The sequence below is a fragment of the Saimiri boliviensis genome, chromosome 2, assembly GCF_048565385.1.
Source record: "Saimiri boliviensis isolate mSaiBol1 chromosome 2, mSaiBol1.pri, whole genome shotgun sequence".
Lineage (NCBI taxonomy): Eukaryota > Metazoa > Chordata > Mammalia > Primates > Cebidae > Saimiri > Saimiri boliviensis.
In genome coordinates, this window is record NC_133450.1 from 214,382,503 (window position 1) to 214,399,763 (window position 17,261).

The 17,261-nt window shown below is 52.4% G+C and overlaps 1 protein-coding gene across 7 annotated transcripts in view; it reads left to right on the forward strand.

Annotated features, from left to right (window-relative positions):
- DAB2IP (DAB2 interacting protein) overlaps positions 1-17,261 on the forward strand; it is a 211,369-nt gene that overhangs the window by 30,029 nt on the left and 164,079 nt on the right. The window contains exon 1 of one of the 7 annotated variants that reach the window (XM_039474940.2): positions 1,606-1,775. The exons of the other annotated variants lie outside the window; for them this stretch is intronic. The gene's annotated coding sequence lies outside the window, so the exon portion shown is untranslated. Of the gene's footprint in view, positions 1-1,605; positions 1,776-17,261 lie in introns of those variants that run through there. 7 annotated transcript variants of the gene reach the window in all.

Consider the following 17,261-nt stretch of genomic DNA (forward strand, 5'->3'; position numbering starts at 1 on the left):
GTGCTGGAGACCGGTGGGAAGGGTGAGACAGTAGATGGGCATTTTATGGGACATCGTCTGCGGCTTGGCATCAAGTCCTGCCAGGTTTCACAGCCAATTTAAAGAGCCCCATTTTTGGCGTGCAGTTGGGCCCAGGCACTGTCCCTGGAGAGGACGCCGGCTTCCCCCTGCAGTTAGAGGCGTCCTTTCGCCCTCCCGCCTCGAGAGGCAGGAATGCGAAGGATCAGCTTTCAGCTGAGCTGCGGCTGCCGTTCGGGGAGTTCACCGTGCAGGCCCGTCCCCAGCGGCCGAATTAACTGGTTCTGTCTGTTGGACTGGGAGAGCAGCTCTCGCTAAAAATAGCGCCCTGCCCAGCTCGACCTGTGCGCCCCTGGAGCTCTACCTGCGCGCCGCTGTGGGAGTCCGAGCCCGGACAGCTCGAGGAGCCCGGGAGCCCTGCACACCGACCCCGGAGGCGGAGGCCACGGGCATCGCGCTGGCCACACAGGTGCCGCGGAGGGTGGCAGGCCCGCAGGCTGAAGCGCTGCCTAGGCCGTCCGGGATGGGAGCCGGCGGTGCCGCCTTCCGCGCCCTCGCCTGGGCCTCCCTGCCCCTGCTGGGGCCTCCAGCCTGCGCGCTCGGCGAGGACACGCTCTGCTGCCGAGGTAAGGCCGGGCGCCTGCGGACGCGCCCTCGTCGTGCCCGGGCACTTGCCGGGGACCTCTTTCTCCTCCTCGGCCCCAGATCCGCGGGTGGCGGCGAGGTGAGGAAGAACGCAGGCATCCGCGTAGGGCTGGGGAAAGGAGGCAGGAGCGCTCTGCAAACCCAACTTTAGCTGGAAAACTTCGCTGTCTCGCCACCACTGTCCGAAAAGCGTTCGCCACCCCCGCCCCCCGCAACTCTGGCCTCAGTGTGCCTATCTGGGAAATGGGTCAATAAGATAGTCACGATTTATTTGTTGTGACCCCAAGAGAAGTGTGGGGGCCTGCTAAAGCGGCTTGCAGACGTTCGCGGGAAGTTCCCCGAGCCAGCTGGAATCCTCGGGAGTTTCTGTTAGTGTGAGTGCTGAGGTGCCTTCCCCGTGACAGCCCGCACTCTCCTCTTCCAAAGCTCTAGTCCCCCAGTCAGTCCTCGGCTCCTGAGGTTGGAGATCCACGCAGGGCACACAGGAAAGTTTAAGGGGTTCAGCGGATGCGGGAAGATTCCAGCGGGAAAGGGAGTTGTGGGGATAAGTAAAGCAAAGTCGCGGCCACTCCTCGGTCCCGTACCCTCGTAGCCCCGAGACGGAAGCAGAGGTTATCTCTGGACTCCTGGAGGCCTGGGGACTCCGGGAGGAAAGGGGGCGTGTGGTCCCGCCGGCATCCCGGGGCAGCACCGAGGGCCTCGGCTCTGCGCAGTCCTGCCTGGGCGGGGCGGTGGGGAGGCGGCGGATTGACCAAACAGGTGCGCCCCCGCCCCTCCGCTCCCCGCCCCCGCTGGGTCCCGGGCTTGGCGGGCGGAGCTGCGGGCGGCTGGGCCTGCGATTGGCAGCCTGGGCAGGCCGGGTGGCCGGGGGAGCCCGAGAACCGGAGAGCCGCGGCGCCGGGGGAGGCGCGGACCGGCCTAAGCGCGCTTCTGCCTGGTCGGCCGCCTACTCCGCCCGCCCTGCTCCACTCGACCCAGCTGGCGCGACGGAAACTTTCCTGCAGCCGCCCGGCGACCCCGTGACTCCGCCGCTTCGCGACCCTGGCCCTGGGCCGCTCGGCCTCCTGAGGTTTTGGGATGGCAGCGCCCAGCGGCCGGGCCCTGGCGTAGAGGTAAGAGCTGGGGGGCCGCGGGTCAGGTGAAGGGGGCCGGGGTGGTTTGCCGGGACAGGAGCGGCATCCCAGGTTCTAGAGGCTCCGGGGGCTCCGATGCGAAGTGTTGGGGTAGGGGACTGAGGAATGGGCGACGACTTTGCTTTATTTACCCCGCTTTTACGCTACAGTCCCCTTTCCCTCAGGGAAATCTGCGCGATGCACTGACCCTTTACACTTTCCCGTGCGTCCTGCCCAGATCTCCACCGCAGGGACCCAGGGCTGGCGCTGGGTTCTTGCGGGAGTACAACACAGGGGATCGCCAGGAAGGCGCCCCAAGTTGGGGCCCGCGGGCGGCGGGAGTCCGGTGTGTGTGTGTGGCGGGGTGCCAGCCCACTGATCCCCAAGGCTTCCAGGCTCTCCCAAACTTCATATCTTCCTCAGCTCACCCTGGGGATTGGTGATAGAGCAGCCGAACCTCTCCACCCAGAGCCAGGCACCCCCCTGGGGCACCCAACTTTTGGGTGTTTTTGTTCAATCCTAGCCGATCCTAAATTATCAGGGAGGCGACTGGCAGGGCTGGGTGGTTGAAGTGAGGTCTCTTTTCCGTTTCCTGGGCTGCTCTGGACCCCACCTTCTGTGAAAACACCTTGGGCTAAGCAGAGCGGGAACAGGGACCAGCGCCACCTGGTTGCAATGCTCAGCCTGGGTGGGGATGACTGCGAGGTGTTCTGGTCTCAGGATGGTCCACGCTTGAGCTATCTGGTGTGACTTAGGTGGAAACTCCTCTCCCTCTGCCTCCTCCTGCTATTAAGAAGGGACATTTTATCTTAGTTTTGACTGTCAGCGGGTGAGTAGGTAGCTTGTCACCGATGAGGACCAATCTTTAGCATTAGTCCCTTTAATGTTAATTCTTTTCCATGTTTGATGACCTAGGACAGAACACCTAAGAGAAACAAGCAAACAAACAAACAAAAAAGGGAACCAAACACCTAGCTCTGGAGCCTAGATAACCTGGATTCCAATGCCAGCCCCTGCTGCTCACTAGCTGTGTATCCGCGGGCAGGTTTCCTAACCTCTCCGAGCTCAAGGGTCCCATCCAAGGGGGCTATAGTGAGACTTTTTCGAGGTGAGGCGTCGAAGGTGCCTGGGTCATAGAACAGCCTCTTGAGCAGCCAGTTTATACCCTGGAGCTTGTGCCCTCTTGCTGTCTGAGAGAGTCAGCATCCTCGTGCCTCAGTTTCCCCCCTCTCGGACATTGGTAAGGGCCAGCCCCTCTTAATCAGCCCTTTTGAGAAAAGTGCAGAGATATACACACCCACAATTTCAGTGGGTTTGCGGGCTCAGATTTAAACAGCTCCACCATTCTTATCCCTGCCATGAACTATTCAGAATGTACAAGGCTTCTGTCTATCCTGACCTTTCCCCCTTTCCCCACCCCCTTTAGACACCTGGAGGTAGCTATTGTAAATAGCAAGGAAGAGCAAATGAAATAAATAACCAGCATGATGGGGAAAAGGGCTGAACCTGCAGAACCTGCCCCAAAGTCACCTTTAAGATGACCTGGCCCCCCTGCCCCTCCATTCTTTCTTCCCTGGTGCTGTGTCCCCACTTGGCGAACATCTAGTCTTCTTTGCTAGGGATCCTCTAGTGACAATGAACTCACTAGACAGTTGGTTTCATGATTGTGCAACTCTTGGTTTCATGATTGGGCAACATGCTTCCTGTTTGGGGCAGAAATCTGTGTCTCTGTGACTTCTATCCACTGACTCTAGTGCAACCCTGGGAGTATCTCTTACTGTCTCAATTATTCAGTGTGGTCACCTGGTGCCTGGCGTTCTGTTCTGTCCCTTCAGCATTCAACACACAGGCACTGAGGTTGGTGATGATCATAGCACTATTTATTGAGTGTTTATTATATGCCAGGCCCAGCCCTGAGGATTTTATACGTTATTTTCTTGCATCCATAAAACAAATCCATGAGGTTGTTTTCTTACCTTCATTTTGCATATAAAGAAACAGGTTTAGAGAGGTTAAGGGACTAACCCAAGATCCTACAACTGGTAAGGGGCTGGGCTGTGTACCAAACCCAGCATGTGTGTCTGTCACTTTTGACCTTTGCTGGCATACATGCCTCTGTGTGTGTGTGTGTGTGTGTGTGTGTGTGTGTGTATGTGTGCGTGCGCCTGGGACTGGTGTGTGCAACCAATGCTTTTATCACAAACACCTGGAGCGCCTGGTCAAGTGCAGGCTCCTCATCTCTACTCCAGGCCCTGGGATCTGCACTTTAAAACCTCCCAGGCTGTTTTCCTGCAGATGGCAGCTGGAGGACCACAGCACTGAGGCCCTCTTAGGAAGAGAACGTGGACTGTAGGTTTCAACAGATCTGAATTTACTGGAACTGGTTACTTTTCCCTTCTGGGGCTTTCTCCCAGCTGTAAGATGGGGATGCTGTTCCACCCACTGGCAGGTGGAAGGGAGCAGGCCCTCGGCTGACAGGAGCCCTGGTGAAGCGTCTCCTACCACAAGTGAATGTGCTTGCGGGCAGACCTGTGGCACCCCCAAGATCACTGGCCTCTGCTTTCTAGGATTGGCGTGTCTTAGATGAGGCCCTTGTGCTCAGGTTATTTTATTTCATTTTGCAGACAGGGTCTCACTCTGTCACTCAGGCTGGAGTGTAGTGGTACTGTCGTAGCTCACTGAGGCCTCAAACTCCTGTGCTCCAGTGATCCTCCCACCTCAGCCTCCTTAGCAGCTGGGACTACAGGCACATGCCACCATGCTCGGCTAATTTTTAAACTTTTAGTAGAGATGAAGTCTCCCTATGTTGCTCAGGCTGGTCTTGATCTCCTGAGTTCCTGATGCTCCCGCCTCAGCCTTCCAAAGTGCTGGGATTGCAGGTGTGAGCCACCACACTCAGCCTCTGCTCAGGTTTTCACCCAGAGTGGTGGGGACCCTGGAGACGTTGGCAGAAACCGCTCCCTCCCCTCTACATCTTCTTCCTCCATCCTCCTGTGGTGGCCTTTGACCCTCCCAGCCAGAAGGTGCTGGGCCTGCATCTCTGGGGGAGGGGAGTGGGGTGCGCCCATCTGTGTTTTCAATCTCCATCTCTTCCTTCGGAGGACTGCTCTGTGGGCCGCTGGGCAGCTCTGGGGAAATGTCTGGCCCCAGGCTGCCTGGCCCGGGCTGACTCACTAGGAGAGGTACAGGGTAAAGGAATCGCCCGCATGGACCTCAGCTGTATCGCAATTCTGGCCTACCAGCTGTGCTCCAGACAGGGTGCTTGTTCTGCCTTGCACTTGTTCAATCCTGCTGAAAGCACAAAATTATATAGATACTCATTTTATGGAAGAGGTCACTGGAGTCCAGGAAACTGCAGTGACATGTCCAAGGCCCTAACATGTGTGTGTGGGCAGGGGAGGAAGTGGTGGTAAGAGTCAGGACCTGAATCCAGGCGCCTTGACAGTAAGGCATGCTGGCCTCTTTTGCAGTGGATGTCATGCTTCACTGTTTTTCTGCCCCACCTGGTTGTGGCTTTGGTGCCAGAGTCCTCACCTGGAAGCTTGAAGACCTGGCCCGTGATCCGTCTGTGTGACCCTGGGCAGGGCTGGTCGTCCCTTAAAATGTTAGGTTTCTCTTCTGTAAAGGGGCTGGAGGTGGGACTTTTTGGCCAGATCTCTGAGGTTCTTTCCCACCTTGACGTTCACAGGTTGGACTTCTATCTGCATTTCCCGTCTGCATTTCTGGGGAGAGGAATTCGTGATGGGCTCAGGGCATGGGTGAGGGATTGAGTTGGGCTGGAGGGCAGAGTGCTCCATGGGAATTGCTATGAAAGAGGCCAGAGGTCAGGCACGGTGGCTCATGCCTGCAATTCCAGCACTTTGGGAGGCCGAGGCGGGCGGATCACCTGAGGTCAGGAGTTCAAGATCAGCCTGGCCAACATGGTGAAACCCTGTCTCTACTAAAAATACAAAATTTAGCCAGGCATGGTGGCAGGTGCCCGTAATCCCAGCTACTCAAGAGGCTGAAACAGGAGAATCACTTGAACCCGGGAGGCGGAGTTTGCAGTGAGCTGAGATAGAGCCACTCCACTCCACTCTGGGCAACAAAGAGTGAAACTCCATCCAAACAAAAACAAAAACAAAACAAAAACAAAAACGAAACAAAACAAAAAACCAGCAAAGGGGCCAGAAAGGCTCTTATGGGAATGGTGGTCAGTGGGGCCAGGACACCAGGGGACGGTCCAGTGGGACACAGGTAGTGGGGGAAGGCCAGGGCAGGGAGAGGTTGCTTACCTTAGAATTACGCAGTACTTTGCACCCTGATCCTTGCAAGAAGGTAATAGTGAGAATGACTGGGAGTCATGGGCAGGAGCCAAGGGAGAGCGTGGGGGCACTAGAGCCAACCCCCCTGCACCTCTCTCAGCCCTGGATAGTCCTGAGCAGGAGACAAAGGGGACGTGTAACAGCCTTGTCTGTCTCCCAAGCTGTCACATGTCTCTCCTCTGGGCTTCCTCAGCCTTTCCTGAATCTGACCTGAACGGCTCTAACCTTTCCCTGGAGCGAGCAGTTGGCTGAGGGGGTCCAGCTGCCTGTCCCCCACCTCAGGTGGGCCTCCAGCAACCCGGCTTCCTAAAGCAGCCCTGGGTAGCCACGGCCTTTGCTGGCCACTTACTGTCATGTGAGTGGCTTCCTGTTGACCACGGGATCAAACCCGAGACCCCAGGTCTGGCAAACAAGGCCCACGGCTGGCCCCAGTTTTCTTCCCTGCCTCTTCTTTCTCCGCTCCGCAGGTTTTCTGTTGCCTGGTCTGAAGTTTGCCTGTGACTTCCAGAATGCCATTTTCTCTCTGCCACTGCTTCACTGCCCACATTCTTCCTGCCCCTCTGAGTCTAGCGCAAATCTCACCTCCATTTGGTCTCATTGCCCCTCTAAGGATGAGCTGTTTCCTGCTGAGGTCCTGGCTTGTGGCTCTTTCTTACAAACTGTCCTGCTTTGCCTGTCGCTGTCCGCTTGCCTGTCCCCGACGATGGGCTCTGGGCTTTAGTAATTGGTCTAGTAAATGCCCTAGTGAATGCTCGGAAAGCTTTGTAGAGTTGGACTGGCTTTGAATCAGGCATGGTTTTTCCACTCCTGCTCCAAGTGCTGTACCTGCACCCCTCCTCCACAAGGCCAAGCAGGGAGCCTCGCAGTCAGCTCTGGCACGGCTGGCTCTTGCGAGGGACAGACAGATAGATGCCTTTGGTTTGCAGAAGGACTTCTCTGCCTCGTTTGGATTGTGTTGTTTTTTTCCCCTTGAGACAGGGTCTCCTTCTGTCGCCCAGGCTGGAGGGCAGTGCCGCAATCTCAGCTCATTCCAACCTCTGCCTTCCAGGATCAAACGATTCTCCCACTTCAGCCTCCCAAGTAGGTGGGACTACAGGTGCTCACCACCATACCCAGCCAATTTTTGTATTTTTTTTGTATTTTTTTTTTTTTTTGTGAGGATAGGGTTTGCCCATGTTGCCCAAGCTTGTCACAAACTCCTGAGCTCAAGAGACCTGCCTGCCTCAGCCTCCCAAAGTGTTGGGATTAAAGGCATGAGCCACTATGCCCGGCCCCATTGTTTGGATTTTTTTTTTTTTTTTTTAGACTGAGTCTTGCTCTGTCACCAGGCTGGAGTGCAGTGACTCTATCTCAGCTCACTGCAACCTCTGCCTCCCGGGTTCAAGGGATTCCTCTGCCTCAGCTTCCCAAGTAGCTGGGGCTACAGGCACATGCCACCACGCTCAGCTAATTTTTGTACCTTTAGTAGAGACGGTGTTTCACCATGTTGGCCAGCATGGTCTCGATCTCCTGACCTCAGGTGATCCACCCACCTCGGCCTCCCAAAGTGTCGGGATTATAGGCATGAGCCACCGCGCCCGGCCTGAATTATTCTCAATTTGTTTCTTTAAAAAACTTTATTCTCGCTGTGTGGCATCAAGCGGGGCCGGCGAGGGAGGCCACCTGTCAATGTCAGTCCCCACCTGTAGGCCGAACTTCAGGTCTGAAATGAGAATAGCCAAATTCATCTGCTTCTTTAGAATTATTATTGTTTTTTTTTTTTTTTTTGAGACAGGATCTCACTCTGTCACTCAGGCTGGAGTGCAGTGGCATGATCTTGGCTCACTGCAACCTCTACCTCCTGAGGTCCAGTGATTCCTCCCACCTCAGCCTCCCTAGAGTATCTGGCACTACAGGCACGTCCCATCATGCCCAGCTAATTTAAACATTTTTCTTCTTGTACAGATGAGGTCTCACTGTATTGCCCAGGCTGGTCTTGAACTCCTAGGCTCAAGCAGTCCTCCCACCTAGGCCCCCCAAAGTGCTGGGATTGTATGCATGAGCCACCATGCCTGGCTTCTTTAGAATTCTTAAGGGCATTTATAAAGTACTTGTAAAGGCTCTGCGGGGGTCATTGGGATCGCATTGGGGGCCCACAGACATGACCCCCCCAGACATGGATGTCAAGGGGTCACATGGCTTTTCTAGGGTTGCACAGTTATGTGTGGCCAGAAGGTCCAGAGAAACGTCTCTTGCTGAGCTCAAAGGGATCTGTTGAGCCTCAGAGACCAAAAGGGAAAGAACAAAATAAGGACCAAGAATATATACTAAGGCTGGGTGTGGTGGCTCATGCCTGTGATCCCAGCACTTTGGGAGGCCAAGGTGGGTGGATTACCTGAGATCGGGAGTTCAAGACCAGCCTGACCAGCATGGTAAAACCCTGTTTCTACTAAGAATACAAAAAGAAAAAAAGAAAGAAAGAAGGAAAGAAGAAAGAAAGAAAAGAAAGAAAGAAAGAAAGAAAGAAAGAAAGAAAGAAAGAAAGAAAGAAAGAAAGAAAGAAAAGAAAGAAAGAAAGAATTAGCCGGCGCCTGTAATCTCAGCTATCCAGGAGGCAGAGGCAGGAGAATTGGTTGAACCCAGGAGGCAGAGGTTGCAGTGAGCTGAGATGGCACAACTGCACTCCAGCCTGGCTGACAGAATGAGACTCTGTCTCAAAAAAAAGAAAGAAAATATGCTAAAATACAAAGCATTTATGTCACACGTTCTGATGTACAAGGTGCTTTCTTCAGAACGTCCCCTCCCGGTCCCCCTGTGACTTTCTGCAGAGGAAACCGAGGCTCTGAGGAAACACGGCTCAGCTCCCATGGTCAGAAGGAGGCAGTTCAGGACTTCCCTGGGTCCCTCACTCTAGGTCCAGTGCTCATGGGCAGGGCTCACAGTGGGCGCTTGAAGGAGGTTCTCCCTATTGATGGCTCATTCAGAGTGAGGCTTTTTTTTCTTTGACATTCTTGTGTCGGGTTCATTTTCCACGTTAGTATCATTTGATGAGTGTGAACTCAGGCAGTGAGGGGTGAGGGAGGTGGGACCAGGGAGAATGCCAGTGTTCTTATGAATGTAGTGAGCACCCGTGCAGGTGGGCCAGGTGACCAGGTCAGTGATCTCTGTCCTGAAGTAGGAAGCCCCCTCTCCTTGTAGGTGGCAGTGGCTGATACCTAGTAAAGGCTCATCTTGGAGTATGATCTGATGATGCTAGGGTACTGGAGGGAGAGGAGAGAGATTGATGATGGTCTGGTTTTATGTTCGGATACTCCTAGCATTCCTTTGGGTTTTTCTTTTTCTTTTTCTTTTTCTTTTTTTTTTTTTGAGATGGGGTCTTGCTCTGTCACCCAGGCTGGAGTGCAGTGCCACAATCAGGGGTCACTGTAGCTTGAACTCCTGGCCTCAAGCAATCCTCCCATCTCAGCCTCCCAAGTAGCTGGGACTACAGGCGAGTGCCACCATGCCCAGCTAATTTTCTTAATCTTTGTAGAGATGGGGTCTTGCTGTGTTGTCGAGGCTGGTGAACTCCTGACCTCAAGCAGTCCTCCCATTTAAGCAATCCTCACACTTCGGCCTCCCAGAGTGCTGAGAGTACAGGCATGAGTCACCACCGCATCATTCCTTTGTTACTTCCTGCCCTACTTTCTGTTGTCTTATCAGTTTATCTGTCTCTGCCCCGTCCCTAGACTGAGCATCTTAGCACAGGTGCCTCGTGGTTTACCCCTCTGGGTGATCCTAGAGCAAGATCTGCCTCTTAAGAGGGGAGGGGCGGGGATGTGAATAAGTAAATGAATAAACAGGTGAATGAGGGACCCTTCTCAGCATCTCTGGTGACCCTGTCTGACTATCACTGGCTGTAGAATGTGTGACAACTGAGTCCACCGGGCAATAGTTGTTTGTTGGGGGCAGCAGGACCCAGCCGGACATAATGGAAGCAGGCCCTGGCCAGAGCAGGGATCTCAGAGCGTTTCCCAGCAGAGGGAACGCCATCAAAGCTGGCTCTGCTTCCAGGAGGAGAGAATTCCCAAAAGGCTCTGTCAGTCCCTCTGATAGGGATCTGCAGGGTGTGTGAGAGATTTGTTTTTCAGCCAGGATGTGGGGAGTTAAAAATAGACATCCTAATCCCTTGAGTTCGTGTCACACTTGACGCTGTGCAGAGCCCTTTGGCTCCACCATCTCACTTGAGTGGCTCGGCAGCCTTTGACGTGGGGAGAGGTTGCACTGCCCACTTTATAAATGAGCGTGCGGAGGTGTATGCCAGTTTCTCACTTGAGACTGTACCCCAGATTCAGTGGCAGGACCTGTCTGATCCCCAGCCCCTGAGGTCTGTGGTTTCTATTCTTAGGAGAAGCCAGATGAGAGTCAACAGGCTCCAGGAGGGAAGGGGTTGGCGGAAACAATAGGGGTAGATTTTTAAGCAAAAGCAGCAAGGATGTCAGAGAGACTAAGGACGAATCGACGTCCTGGGAAGCAAAGGCTCCTGATGGGCTTGGGGTGTGGTTGAGGACTGTGATTGGTTGGAGCAAGAGTTGGGCGGGGTAAGGTAGTGATGGGAATAAAGCAGAAAAGTACCATCAGGACCCCAAATTGAAAACCTGGAATGCCACGATCAGGATTGTGAACATAAAGCTATAGGCAATAGGGAGCCATTGAGGGTTACAGAACACGGTAGTTTCCTGCAGTAACAGCAGTGCAGTGCAATGATGTGCTAACTGGCTCTGCCGTAGGTGTTACTTTGTGGCGTTTGACAGAATATGTATTTTTTAAATCCTCAGAAGACACCTGTTCATCCTGACCTCTCCTTCTGGAACCTTGCATTGTGCTGGAGGGAGCACCCCATTTTCTTGGTTTTGGGAGGAGCCCACTCTGGGGTAAAGTCTGTAGCTTTTTCTAGGTGTTTTGGGACAGCATCTCTCTTTGTTGCCCAAGCTGGAGTGCAGTGTCACGCTCTCAGCTCATTGCAACCTCCGCCTCCCGGGTTCAAGCAATTCTCCTGTCTCAGCCTCTCCAGTAGCTGGGACTACAGGTGTGTGCCACCATGCCCGGCTAATTTTTTATATATATTTAGTAGAGATGGGGTTTAACCATGTTGGCCAGGCAGGTCTTGAACTCCTGACCTCAGGTGATCCACCCACCTTGGCCTCCCAAATTGTTGGGATTACAGGCGTGAACCACCGCACCCGGCCTTCTAGTTTTTAATCTAGGTGCGCCTGGTTGTCTGTCTGTCTGTCTTCCCTATAGTGGGAGGAATTTAGTGAGAGGGAGGAGGTGGTGGCTAAAGTTCTGGAAGGCTCTTTCTCTCTCCTGATCTGACTCATGGAAACTTTTACAGGATGTCTAGCACGTTGACACCATGCCACTGACAAGCTCCCAGACCACCAGGATCAGTTTCTTCTTCTTCCCAGTTCCACCCATCCTGCTTTGGGACCTCCATTCAGCTCCCAACTTCTCCAGGCAGCCTGCACCGATTGTTCTGGAAACACTGGCCTTTTATGCACATTTGAGTGCCCGTGGCCCTCTAACCTGTACCTTTATTAACTCTTCACTCCTTCCCTAGCTAGGCCAAGGCCCCTGGTGGGCAGGACAGGAACTAAGCAAGAGCCGAGCTGGACAGACCATTGGAAATCTTCTGGTGCAAGCCACCTATTTTAGACTTGCAGGGACAGGAGCCTGGGTTTGCCTGGATCTTCCTGACAAGTTCCTGGCAGAACTGGGATTCGAACTCAGCTCTCCAGGGCCATCTTGTTGGCTGCCACAGCACCCAATTCTCAGAGCCGCCCTGCTTCTCAGCCCCAAAAGCCAAGAATTCCCGGCTCTGTAGGAATCCCAGTTTTGCAGCGTTGGCCTCTCCTGGGGCTGGGAGCCAGCAATGCCAAGCCTGCGGCTTCCCAGAGAGGGCTCCTCGCGTCGGTGCGGCTTAGTCACAGGGATGAGATCACTACTTACCTCTGGATAGGGGAGGATGCCAAGGTTTGGGAACTTTCACTCTGAGCCACTGGATTTGGTGTGTGTGTGTGCGTATAAGAAAAACAAAACCTGTTGGTTAGGACTTTGTACTTGGCTCATGAACTGTGGGCTTGGGGGAGCTGCTGGGGCATGATAAGCACTTGTGTTGTGCCATCTCACAGCTTCCTGGGACAGTGGCTCTGTGTCAAGAAGGAGCTTGCACCAGAGGCAGAACCTGGTGTTAGCATTTGCTCTGCCTCACACTGGCTGTGTGACCCTGAGCACGGTGCACAGCCTCTCTGGGCTGTAATGATAATATGTAGCAGCTCACACTTTCTGAGTACTTCCCATGGGCCAGCCACTCGGCTTAAGGCTTTCCAAGCATTAGCCCATTTAGTTCTCACAATAGACCCATGAGGTCCTGTTTTCATCTCTGTTTTGCAGATGAGGAAACTGAGTCCCAGAGAGGAGGAATGACTTGCCAAAGGTCACCCAGCTGGGAATGGGCAGAGCCAGGGTTTGAAGGCAGGTCCACTCCACTGCCTGCGGTGTCAGGGACTCTGCTGCCCGGCCCTCTAGCTGCAGGACTACCTCCTGAGGGAATATGAAAGGGTTAGCATGGAGGAACCGGGTGTGGTTAAGCAGGTGAGGCATGGGAAGGTGAAGAATGAAGGGTCTTTTTCTACAGTGATATTCGTTCACCATCTCACCACTCCAGTGCTGTCCTTGAGAAGTCAGAGCGGGGCACAGAGGAGGGCAGGTATGGCAGTATCCAGGCTCCGTGAGAGGAAGGGCACATTTGAAGACATGATTTCACAGACCGCCAGTCCTGGGCCCAACTCTTTCCAACCCCTGTAGCTTGCTGGTTTTTTGGATGTTGATTGTCATTTCTTTCCTATCCTCCTCCAGAAGGTAGTTTCAAGGCAGGGGCTTGCTAAAGGACTTCCTCTTCCTTTTGAGTGGAGTGACCATAAGGTGTTTTTTTTTTTTTTTTTTTTTTTTTTAGAGTCTCACTCTGTCACCCAGGCTGGAATGAGTAGTGCAATCTTGGTTCACTGCAACATCCACTTCCTGGGTTCAAGCAATTCTCCTGCCTGAGCCTCCTGAGTAGCTGGGATTACAGGTGCCTACCCCTACCCCATGCCTGGCTAATTTTTGTAATTTTTTGTAGAGACAGGATTTTGCCATTGTTGGACAGGCTGGTCTCCCACTTCTGACCTCAAGTGATCCACCTGCCTCAGCCTCCCAAAGTGCTGGGATTACAGGCATGAGCCACCAAGCCTGGCCTTAACCATAGGGTTTTGATTCAGATTTGGGAGAGAAATCTGCTGATGGCCACTGAATCCTGGGCTTGGGGTTGGAGCTAGGGGAAGCACCAACTTGTTCCTACCCCAAGGAAGCTGAGTAGAGCAGACAGGCTAAGGGGGTGTGTGTGGTCTAAGGCCCATCAAACAGACCTGGCTTTGAGTCCTGGCTAGTCCAACTACCAGCTGTTTGACCTTGGACAAAGTTGTCTTATTTCTCTGATCCTCAGTATTCTTATCTGTAAATTGGGGATAATAATACCTATTTTTTTTAAGGGCTGTTTTAGATTAATTTTTTTATTTTTTATTTTTGAAGACAAGATCTCACTCTGTCACCCAGGCTGGAGTGCAGTGGTGTAATCTCAGCTCACTGCAACCTCCAACTCCCAGGTTCAAGTGATTCTCCTGCCTCAACTTCCCGAGTAGCTGGGATTACAGGTGCCTGCCACCGTGCCTGGCTAATTTTTGTATTTTTGGTAGAGATGTGGTTTCACCACGTTTGCCAGGCTGGTCTTGAACTACTGGCCTCAGGTGAGCCATCCACTTTGGCCTCCCAAAGTGCTGAGATTACAGGCGTGAGCCACCGAACCCGGCCTCGATTAAAATGATATATGCAGAGAAAGAACACAGTATGATGTCTGCACATAGCAAACATTTAATAAAATGCTAGTGTTTTGTTATTACTTATTATTTGCATTGGTATTACTGATGGCCTTCTTTTTTTTTTTTTTTTTTTTTTTTGAGATGGAGTTTCGCTCTTGTTACCCAGGCTGGAGTGCGATGGCGCGATCTCGGCTCACCGCAACCTCCGCCTCCTGGGTTCAGGCAATTCTCCTGCCTCAGCCTCCTGAGTAGCTGGGATTACAGGCACGTGCCACCATGCCCAGCTAATTTTTTTGTATTTTTAGTAGAGACGGGGTTTCACCATGTTGACCAGGATGGTCTCGATCTCTTGACCTCGTGATCCACCGACCTCAGCCTCCCAAAGTGCTGGGATTACAGGCTTGAGCCACCGCGCCCGGCCCCTGATGGCCTTCTTAATCCACTTTGCAGCAGTCTTGGGATCCTCTGGTCAATACCCCTTTCCAGAACTTACTGCCTTTGGCGAAGGCAGTTCTGGGTAGGAAAAGGTCTGAATTAAAGTCAATCTGCCAGCCTGGGAAACATAGGGAAACCCCGTCTCTGTTGAAAAAAAAAAAAATTAGCTGGGCTTGGTGGCATGCACCTGCAGTCCCAGCTACTCTGGAGCCTGAGGTGGGAGGATTGCTTAAGGCCGGGAGGTGGAGGCTGCAGTGAGCCGGAGCCATGATGGCGCCACTGCACTCCCACCTTGGTGACAGAGTGAGACCTTGCCTCAAAAAAAAAAAAAAAAAAAAAAAAAAAAAAGCCATGGGAATTATTTATTTTTCTCTTAGAGATACACAGAGTCTCAAATCGGCCAAAAAAAAAAAAAAAAAAAAGGTGTCTGAACATGGGTTTTTAAGGGAGCTGCTTTGAGGAACAGAGAAAGGGGATAATAGAGAAAAAGATTTATTTAATGTGGTTGAAATTTCTCCCCTGCCTGGCATCCACATTCCCCTGTGAGCTTGTTTCTGCTGTGTAAGTCACCGGGGTGTGTGTTTGTTGAAGCAGGCCTGCTGGATAAAGGCGGGGCAGGGCCGAATGCCAACAAGTCTCAGCTGATACTCCTCTCTCCCTCCCGAGAAGCTCCAGGGTCCCCCTTAGAGAGAAAGCCTGCTCAGCCTTTGGGGAAGCCACAGATTGGTAAAGTTGGTGTAGACAGCAGTGTGTGTGTGTGTGTGTGTGTGTGTGTGTGTGTGTGTGTGTGTGTTCGTGTGTGTTATGTGTATGTGTTGGGTGGGGAGGTGAGAGGTCAAGGGGGTTTCCTGGAGGAAGAGAGACTAGAGCCAGGCCCAGGAGAACAACTGCTCAGGTTTCTGCAAACGGAATTGCAAAATCACTGTTCCCAAGCTCACCTGCCTCTCCATCAGAGCCTCGAAGCCAGGTCAGCTGGGAGCTCCTAAGCTTGGCAGTTAGGACATTTGGGGAGGTGGGGGGAGGGAGGATGCCAAATCCTACCTCAGTTTCCCCATTTGTCCTGGCTATTCCTAGAGCCCCCTTTATCTAGGTCATGCCTTTGGACAGGACGCAGAGGGATGTGGAAGGAGATGTGGGTTTGGATGAGACCTGAGTCTGTCACTTTCTGCGGTGTACCCTCAGGCAGGTCCTTCGACTGCTGCTGAGGCTCCTCTGTGTTTTGAGCCTTTGGTGAGGTAATGTGTGTAAAGTGCTTAGCACAGAGCTGACATGAGGTAGTGCCTGTAATTATAAACCACCTCGGCCACTGTTGTTTTTAGCTCGCGACCCACCTTACCCCGACCTGACTGCCCTCGCCTCTTGCCTCCCCACCCACCGCCGGGGTTCCTGTTTGTTATTGACATCCTCCTCAACAACTAGTGCAGGGGTTTTTAAAGTATTTATATCTTGCTGGAATTTCTCTTGGCATTGTTTAGTTAATTACCGAATGAATTACGGCAAATAATTTCACTTCCTTTCCAGAGCAAGGGCGGAAAGTGGCCCGGTGCCTTTTTTTTTTTTTTTTAACTGTGATTGAGATGATTATTGAGATGTTTGATGATGATGATGATGATGATGTCTCCTTCCCCTGAGAGGTTTGCTTTCTCTTAGAACAGCTCCACCAGCCCCATAAATCAAGCAGCAGCCACAGGCTCAGAACACAAATCTTGTTTGATGTTGACGCGTTTGGCCACATGTGGTTTCTGGTGTTTGGGCAACTTCTCGCAAACTCACTGAGGGATAGTTGAAAAGACTCTTTTTGGTATCTCAATGTAGTTTTGATTTGCATTTCTCTAATGACCAGTGATGATGAGCATTTTTTCATATGTTTGTTGGCCTCCTGTATGTCTTCTTTTGTAAAGTGCCTGTTCATATCCTTCGCCCACTTTTGAATGGGCTTGTTTGTTTTTTTCTTGTAGATCTGTTTTAGTTCTTTGTAAATTCTGGATATCAGCCCCTTGTCAGATGGGTAGACTGCAAAAATTTTTTCCCATTCTGTTGGTTGCCAATTCACTCTAATGACTGTTTCTTTTGCTGTGCAGATAAATATTCAGAATGAATGATCTATATGCTTATTGGAGAAGTGCTGTCCAATGGCATACAAACTAAAAATCAAGGCACAGGGAGAAGGCTTCAGACGGCGAGAAATCAGTGGCTCTTTGCCACACCTTGATAGCATTGATGGTGTTGGCTTTCGCCCTGTTCCTCCTGGCTCTAGAGTGGGGAATCAGATTGAATAAAGGCCTGGGGGTTGAAACTGATGTGCTTGGGGGTGGGGCGGGGGTGGGGCGGGGGGGTGGACCTTCAAATTCCTACCCTGCCACTTAGTAGCTGTGGGAGTTATTTGCAGCCACTGAACTTTTCTTGGGTTCTAAAACGACGGATACAAGATAACTTGCTTCATAGGTCTATATTGTAAGAGTTTTGTTTCACACGATGCCTGGCACATGGTAAGCACTGGTAAGGAAGCCATTATTTTTAACCTAGGGATCCTCATCATGTTCTTTACCCAAAGACGCTCCCATCCTACCTTTCTAGCCTTGACTTCCTTCTTGCAAGATGATAACCAGAACTTAACGTGCCCAGGACTCCCCCACCTCTGCACTCCTCCTCCTCCTCCTCCTCCTCCTCCTCCTCCTCCTCCTCCTCCTCCTTCTCCTCCTCCTCCTCCTCCTTCTTCTTCCTTCTCCTTCTCCTTCTCCTTCTTTCTTCTTTCTTCTTTCTTCTTCTTTCTTCTTCTTCTTCGATGGAGTCTCTATCTATATTGCCCAGGCTGGAGTGCAATGGCACAGTCTCAGCTCGCTGCAACCTCTGCCTCCTGGGTTCAAGCCATT